This window comes from Myotis davidii, unplaced genomic scaffold (assembly GCF_000327345.1).
Source record: "Myotis davidii unplaced genomic scaffold, ASM32734v1 scaffold473, whole genome shotgun sequence".
NCBI lineage: Eukaryota > Metazoa > Chordata > Mammalia > Chiroptera > Vespertilionidae > Myotis > Myotis davidii.
In genome coordinates, this window is record NW_006284843.1 from 3,385,702 (window position 1) to 3,393,747 (window position 8,046).

The window sequence follows — 8,046 nt, forward strand, 5'->3', positions numbered from 1 at the left end:
CTGGGCAGTAAATTTGGGACTTGTTGGGCCCACATCCCCAGGAGTCTGCCCACCAGGGAAAGCACCAAAGCCTATACCCCCGGAGACCCACCAACACAGGGCAGTCCCAGGGAAGGCAAGCAGCGAGGCTGGGAGGACATAACCTTTACTGGGTAGGATAATCTCCTTCAGTCACTTCCTTGTAGTTTATCAGTAGTTTATAATGGAACACAAAGATTAACCTAGACAGGATTAAACTCAACAGAACTAGATTAACAAATGCCCTAACCTTTGGAATAGAATGGATAGGATTAAAATCAACTGGTATAAATACAGATGTAACAGGACAATAAATACAGAACCTGGCTAGAGACCCTCACTATGCTGATCAACTGAACGCTCTCTCCATGTCATTCCGACTCTGTCCACACCTTTGGGAACCCCTGGACCTGCTGGGGCTGGACCCCAACAGGAAATGTATAGTAATGCTGTGAACCACACAATGGAAGGTATTGCTTGTACACTCTGCCTATGTTTTTCATGGCATTTCAGTCCATGCTCATGCTTGGAGAGAGAAGGAGATGGGTGAAAGGGTGAGAGAAAATAAAACAGGACATTTTGAGCCTTAAGTGGGAAAACAGTGTCATGAAAAGCTTAGTATATTGTATATAGAGAGAATCTGTCTTATTATTCTGTTACTTTCAGATTTGAGATATTAATCATCACTGATGTGTTCCCTAGGGCAATAAATCTCTTTGACTATAGAAATGCAAATAGAGACTTCTATTGTTTATATAATTTTTTATATCTTTTACTTTTGGTATTTTTATGTTTATAATATGTCCTAGATTGTCAGTGCATTACTCTTGTCAGTCAAAATTTCTACTCTGCCACTGTAAATATTTAACAGCTCTGAACCTCAGTATCCTTTATCAATAAAATGTGAAGAATAATGCCTGACCTCATATTGCATATGAATTAAAATTAAGTATATTAAAACCTACTACAGTTCAAACACACTGTAGGTATTCAGTGGATGATGAGAATGGTGGTCATTATAAGGGTCAACTAGAAATCATAGGCAAAGTACCTCGTGAAGTAAATAACACAAAAAGTTGGATGTAAGATGCTATTATTATTCTAGAGGCAGGGAACTTCTTGTTCAAGTTCTTTAACTTGGACATACAGGGTACATCACACATGAACTCGTGCATTAGTAACTGTTGTTCTTTTGTGAAGGAAAAAGGTAGCTCTGCTCTCACCTTGTCAGTTTTCTACTATGTGCATTCTTTCTCATGTGCAGATCACTAGAACCCAGGCTACATCTCTCACTGTTGAGTGATGGTAGGACAAAGCAAGGCTTAGAAACTGTGCTGTAGACCAAAGGAAGATGTAGGCAGAATTGTGGCAGACTGAGTTTTTCAATTGCCGAGAGCTAAGAAAACTTGGTCCAGAATTCAGGACAGGCATGTCAGTAATATTGATAGTTCAGGTCTGAAGAGTTGCTTCAGCACTAAAATCCTAGCATTAGAAATGCCCTTTGAGATTAGTGATGTTCTTTTTTTGCTGTTGAGCTTTAGGTACAGCCTTGCTGGGTTTGAGGATTTACCCATACCACCTAAATTGTGGGGGCTGATAAGAGCTCAGATTGTAGAATGGCTTTCAGATTCCCCTCAAGTGTTACTGCATGGCAGCATCAGGTCTTCTAAAAGTCTGTGTGAGTCTATGTTAGTTTTCTAGAACTGCTATTAAAAATACCACAAACTTAGTGGCTAAAGCAACAGAAATAGTTTGTCTCACAGTTTTTGAAACTAGAAGTTCAAGACCAAGGTGTCTGAAGGTTGTGAGAGAGCATCTATCCTATGGCTCTCCTCTAACTTCGGGTGGTTCCTGGCATCTTTGCCGTTCTTTGGCTGTTGAAGCCTCAGAGCAATCTCTGGCTTCATTTTCACATGGTGCTCCCCTTGTGCACGTCTGTGTCCAAATTTCCCATATTTATAATGGCTGCAGTCTCACTGGATTATCTTAGGTGCCCAGCCTGTTTTGTCTTTGGGACGGAAAGTATAGTGTCAGTCACCGGTGACTGACAGAGCACTTAATGTGTTAACTAATTACATCTGCAACAACTCTATTTGCAAATAAGGTCATATTCTGAGGTCTGAGGCATTAGGACCTCAATATATGAAATGGGAGGAGGGAGGGATAAAACACTATTCTTTTTTTTTCTTTATTGATTAAGGTATTACAATGTGCCCTTGTCCTCCCATCCTCACACACTCATGCCCTCACCCCTCTGGTGTCTGTCCATTGGTTAGGCTTTTATGCATGCATAGAAGTCCTTTGGTTGATCTCTCTCCCGTAACAGGATCCTTGGGATTATCACCTATTGCTAAGGTCCTCTTCAAAAATCCATGGCACTATAGGGAAAGGAGTGTGAATGCACTGATGTAGGAATATGTATGTGAGCATATTGCAGATAGCTAATACTAATACTAATCGCAGACAGCTAATCCTAATACTAATATATCTTTGCAGTGGAGTGAATTCACCAAAATAATGAGGGATTCATTGAATAACTTAGTGGAAAAAGAGCCCCGAGTATTGGAAGACAATTTTCCAGGGGTCTTTCTTATTTCTGCATATCTTTGTGGAGTGAACAGATTGAAAAGACCTTAAATGTTGAGAAGTTTTAACAAGATAATGGTTTATAGCATGATTCTAAAGTCCTGATATTAAGAAGATGATGGAAGCCAAGACCGGTTTGGCTCAGTGGATAGAGTGTCGGCCTGCAGACTGAAAGGTCCCAGGTTCGATTCCGGTCAAGGGCATGTACCTTGGTTGCGGGCACATCCCCAGTAGGAGATGTGCAGGAGGCAGCTGATCGATGTTTCTCTCTCATCGATGTTTCTAACTCTCTATCTCTCTCCCTTCCTCTCTGTAAAAAATCAATAAAATATATTTAAAAAAAGGAAGATGATGGAAAAGGATCTAACTTTAAGTATAATAAAATTTTTCTTGTGCTACTACTCATTTGTAATTTCTCTCAAAATATATAATACTAGCGGCTCGATGCATGAAATCCATGCAAGGGGTTTGGCCCCTGCCACTGCTGTGGCTGCCTTGGCCCCTGCCTGCCTGCCATGGTGACCCCCTCTGCTTTGGCCCCCGCCTCAGCAGCTTTGTCTGGAAGGATGTCTGGTCTAATTAGCATATTATGCTTTTATCATTATAGATAAAGAATCAAAAATAGAGCAATTTATTTAAAAAATAAAGGAAAGGCAATAAAGTTCTTGATAGTGAATAATATATTTAAATGACTGATTCACAAGGTAATTGCAGAACTCAGATAAAAATAGGAACATCTAGTATTATCTAGAGAGAAGCCAACAAATTAGGATGAGTAATGATTTTTAACTGAGATTGAGTTGGAATTTCATAAAGATAGCTTTTAAATGAACATATGAAAAGGTTTTCCTGGATATTGAAATATGGTGACTATTCTGATATTTGAGGTCTAAAGCTCATTACCTTTTGGACAAAAATTCTGCTTCTACAGAGACTATGATTAGTTTTAATAGTTTTTGTTTTATTTTGTTTTGTTTTGCATTAATCCATTATCTCTTCTTTACTTCCACTCTCTAGAATCTATTATTAGTCAATCTATTTCAAGTGTTTGCTTGGAAAGTCAGTGACATTCAGGAAAAAGTAACCACATATTGCTAGGTGTCAGGTAGCTATGTGTCACACCTCATAAAAACAGCTGAGTATTCAACCAAAGCAGACACTGATTCAGCAGCACTGTCAGATGGCATTGTTCCTGAAATATCAAAAGACAAGCAGTAAGTGACATTTGGTGAAAGAAAAGAAATTTATGTAGGTTACCATACATTTGACTCTTGCCTCAAGAAAAAAATTAAATATTAAATGTATATATTGAATCGACAGCACAAACTAGAGTGGGGTGTGTGTGTGTGTGTGTGTGTGTGTGTGTGTTTAAATCAAATGCTATGCTTCTAGTAGATCTAGTAGATCAAAACTTTCTCCCAGAAACATGTCTTACTTTTTGAAAGTGGACATACAGAAGGCAAGAGATATGTGAAAACACGCTCACAGTCACTAATTATCCGAGAGATGCAAATCAAAATGACAATATCACACCTGTTAGAATAGCTATCATCAACAAATGACAAGTGTTGGCGAGGATGTGGAGAAAAAGGAACCTTCATGCACTGCTGGTGAGAACGCAGACTGGTGCAGCCACTGTGGAAGACAGTATGGAGTTTCATCAAAAAATAAAAAAATGGAACTTCTATTTGACTCAGGGATCCCACTTCTAGGAATATATCCCAAGAAACTAGAGACACCAATCAGAAAGGAAATATGCACCCTTACATTCATAGCAGCACAATTTGCAATAGCTAAGATTTGGAATCAGCCTAAGTGCCCATCAGCAGATGAGTGGATTAAAAAATGGTGGTACATCTACACAATGGAATGCTACACTGCTGTAAAAAAAGAAAGAACTCATCATTTGCAACAGCATGGATGGACATGGAGAACATTATGCTAAGTGAAATAAGCCAGTCAGAAAAAGATAAATATCACATGATCTCACTCATGTGTGGACTATAATGAACAACATAAACAGATGAAAAAAACAAACCCAGAGACAGAGAAGCATCAAACAGAGGGAAGGCGGGGAGTGGGGGTAAGAGATCAAACAAAGGACTTGTATGCATGCATATAAGCATAACTAATGGACATAGACACTAGGGGGGGTGATGTCATGTGCTGTGGGGTGGGAGTGGCTGGGGAGAGATCAATGGGGGAAAAGGAGATATATGTAATACTATATGTAATATTTTAAACAATAAAGAATTTAAAAAAAACATGTGTCTTGCTCTACAAAAATAGCCTCACATTATCCTAAAAATTTTGACTAATTAATATTACATTCATAAAATATGAAAGGGCTGGTTTCTCTGTCTTCTTTTTAAGTGAACTAATATCCATTTTGGTTTCTTTCTAATTTTAACTTTTTTTTCAGTCAGTCATAGCAGAATAGTAGGGTTGATTCTCAGTAATCATCAATCCATTCATTTAATAAGAATCTTTGAATGAGAGGTAATATATTATAGTGATTAAAAACATGAAGGTAGACATTAATCTATTTTAACTCCGTTATTTATCAGTTCTATACAATATTTCCATGGATTTCCTCAAATGTAGTTTAAAGATAACAGTGCTATGAGGCTCCTGTATTAATTGAGATGACCTAGGTATCAAATCTTCTCTGAAAAGGTTTGCTCAATGTATTAGTAAATATTATATACTTAAAGCTATAACATTTATACCTGGAAGATAAATCAGATCTATCAATATACAGATAAAACCACAGTCTTTAAAAATCCATTTTTAAAATAAAATGATTTTATTTAATAATTATTTATTTGTTTTAAGTTAGCCACAAATAAATTTTAAAGGAGACTTGCTGCTCTGAGGAATTACCTTCATTTTGTGCAACCTGACAGCTATCATCAGTTTCATGTCAGCATTTTGTTTTCTACAGTGAACACCAATCAGAATCATTAAACTTCTGTTATGACAACTTTATTATACATTTCTGCCACTCAAGACCATTGCAATTGTCAAACCATTCCTTTAGTGCCATTTGCCTATAAGATTTGTAAGTCTAATTGGTCACATTGAGGTAGTTTTTACTTGTTATTATTTTTAAAAATGTATTTGTTATTGAATTTAGAGAGGAAGGGAGAGGGAGAGAGGGAGAGATAGAAACATCAATGATGAGAGAATCATTGATTTGCTGCCTCCTGCACGGCCCGCTCTGGGGATCAAGCCCTAAAGCCAGGCATGTGCCCCAAACAGAATAGAACCTGCCACCTCCTGGATCGACACTCAACCCTTGAGTCACACCCAGCAGGGCAGTTTTTATGTTTGAACTACCTAACATGTAATGAAGTTTGAACATGAACAGGAGAAGCATTAATAATTAGGCTGTGCTATCTATTTTACCTACACTTACAAAATACATTTCTATGGTGTGTAGCCAATAAAGTGGCCTTTAAAAAAAAATCAATGCATTAATAATTAGGCTGTACTATCTATCTTACCCACAGGGGGGCCAGCCTCTCAGGGAGAGTATGATGTGCTCTACCTGGGGACAGAGGATGGGCACCTCCACAGAGCTGTGCGGACTGGAGCCAAGCTCAGCGTCCTTGAGGATCTGGCCTTATTCCCAGAGCCACAGCCAGTTGAGAATATGAAATTGTATCAAAGCTGGCTCCTGGTTGGCTCCCGTACTGAGGTAACACAAATGAACAGAACCAACTGTGTGCCGGGAGCCGGTCCACCCTTGCTGTTTCAAGGGACCTGGCATATATGGCATACCGTTCTTAATATGTTTGCTCACCTTCTTGGGACTATGTGTTTTAACCAAGGTCACCTCTCTGAGAAAGGTTGTTTCCCCAGGTAGGGATTTTTCCCTGAAGTTAGGGAGGGAATAAAACCCCCTAACTAAGTGCCAGGCGGGTAGTTACTCACTGTAACTTGCCTGGAGAACCTAGCAAGAGAACATGGACACATAACCTGGCTGGAGATCCTAACCAGAACTTGACTGGAGATCCTGGCTAGAGAACCCAACTATGCTGATCAACTGAACGCTGCCTCCGTGTCCTTCCTTCTTTGCCGACTCCATCCACACCTTTGGGGACCCCTGGACCTGCTGGGGTTGGACCCCAGCAACTGTGGACGTCTCCAGAGCTGCCCAGAGTGCATCCTGGCCCAAGACGCTGTCTGTGCCTGGAGCTTCCAGCTAGCTGTGTGTGTGGCCCATGCTGGGAAGCATGGAGGGCTGGTCCAAGACATAGAGTCAGCGGATGTCTCTTCTTTGTGTCCTAAAGAGCCTGGAGAACACCCAGTAGTGTTTGAAGTTCCTGTGGCTACAGCTGCGCATGTGGTCTTGCCATGTTCCCCAAGCTCAGCTTGGGCATCCTGTGTGTGGCACCAGCCCAGCGGAGTGACTGCTTTTACCCCCCGGAGGGATGGGCTAGAGGTGGTGGTAACCCCAGGGGCATGGGTGCTTATGCTTGTGAATGTCAGGAGGGTGGGGCTGCCCGCGTGGTAGCAGCTTATAGCTTGGTATGGGGCAGCCAGCAGGGCCCCTCAAGCCGGGCCCACACTGTGGGGGCTGGACTGGCTGGCTTCTTTCTGGGGGTTCCTGCAGCATCCCTGACTCTCCTGATTGGTCGATGTCAGCAGCAACAGTGATAGAGGGAACTTCTGGCTAGAGGCAAGGTGGGCTCGGACCTGGGGGCACCGCCATCTGGGACCACAAGCTACAGCCAGGATCCTCCCTCTCCCTCTCCTGAAGATGAGTGGCTGCCCCTGGCTCTAGGCAAGAGGGGCAGTGGCTTTGGTCGCTTCCCTCCACCTTTTCTGCTTGATCCTTGCCTGAACCCAGCCCATATTCGGTTAACTGGGGCTGCTCTGGCCACGTGTGATGAAACATCCACCTAGGGCTGGGCAAATGATCACTAGTGCATGACTGGCCACTGGAATGGAGTGACCATTGGGATGTTGGGGTCCCTGGGCCTGGAAGACCATCATGGCCTCTGAGTTCTCTTTGAAAAAATAAAAATAAAAAACAACAACAACAAAAAACAAAAAACAGTGCTCATAAATGATCTCTGTCACCATACCCAATTAAGAAATGTTACTGCAATAGGGAACATTTGTTGGTTTGCCTGTCTAGTATTCTTTCTCTTGTCAGGGTAACTACACAGTTTTCTCTCATGTGATCTGGTTTGGACTATCTCACCTAGCACTCCTTCCCTACTTCAGAGTGGCCACATGGCCAAGGCGGGCCCAGGGCTGGTCACATGACTCAAACAGGAGCCATAAGAATCTTCACTGAAACTGATCTAGAGATATTAAGATGTCTCCCAGGAAGGTTCTACCTGGCAGGATGTAAATCTAACAGCAATCTTCTTCCCTGATTTAGAAAAAGAAACTATCTCTACAATGAAATCAACACACAAGAAGAGCAGG

General features: G+C 41.3%; 1 pseudogene; it reads left to right on the forward strand.

The window, feature by feature from the left end:
• LOC102752325 overlaps positions 1-7,555 on the forward strand; it is a 12,891-nt pseudogene extending 5,336 nt beyond the window's left edge.
• The last annotated feature ends 491 nt before the right edge of the window (positions 7,556-8,046 follow it).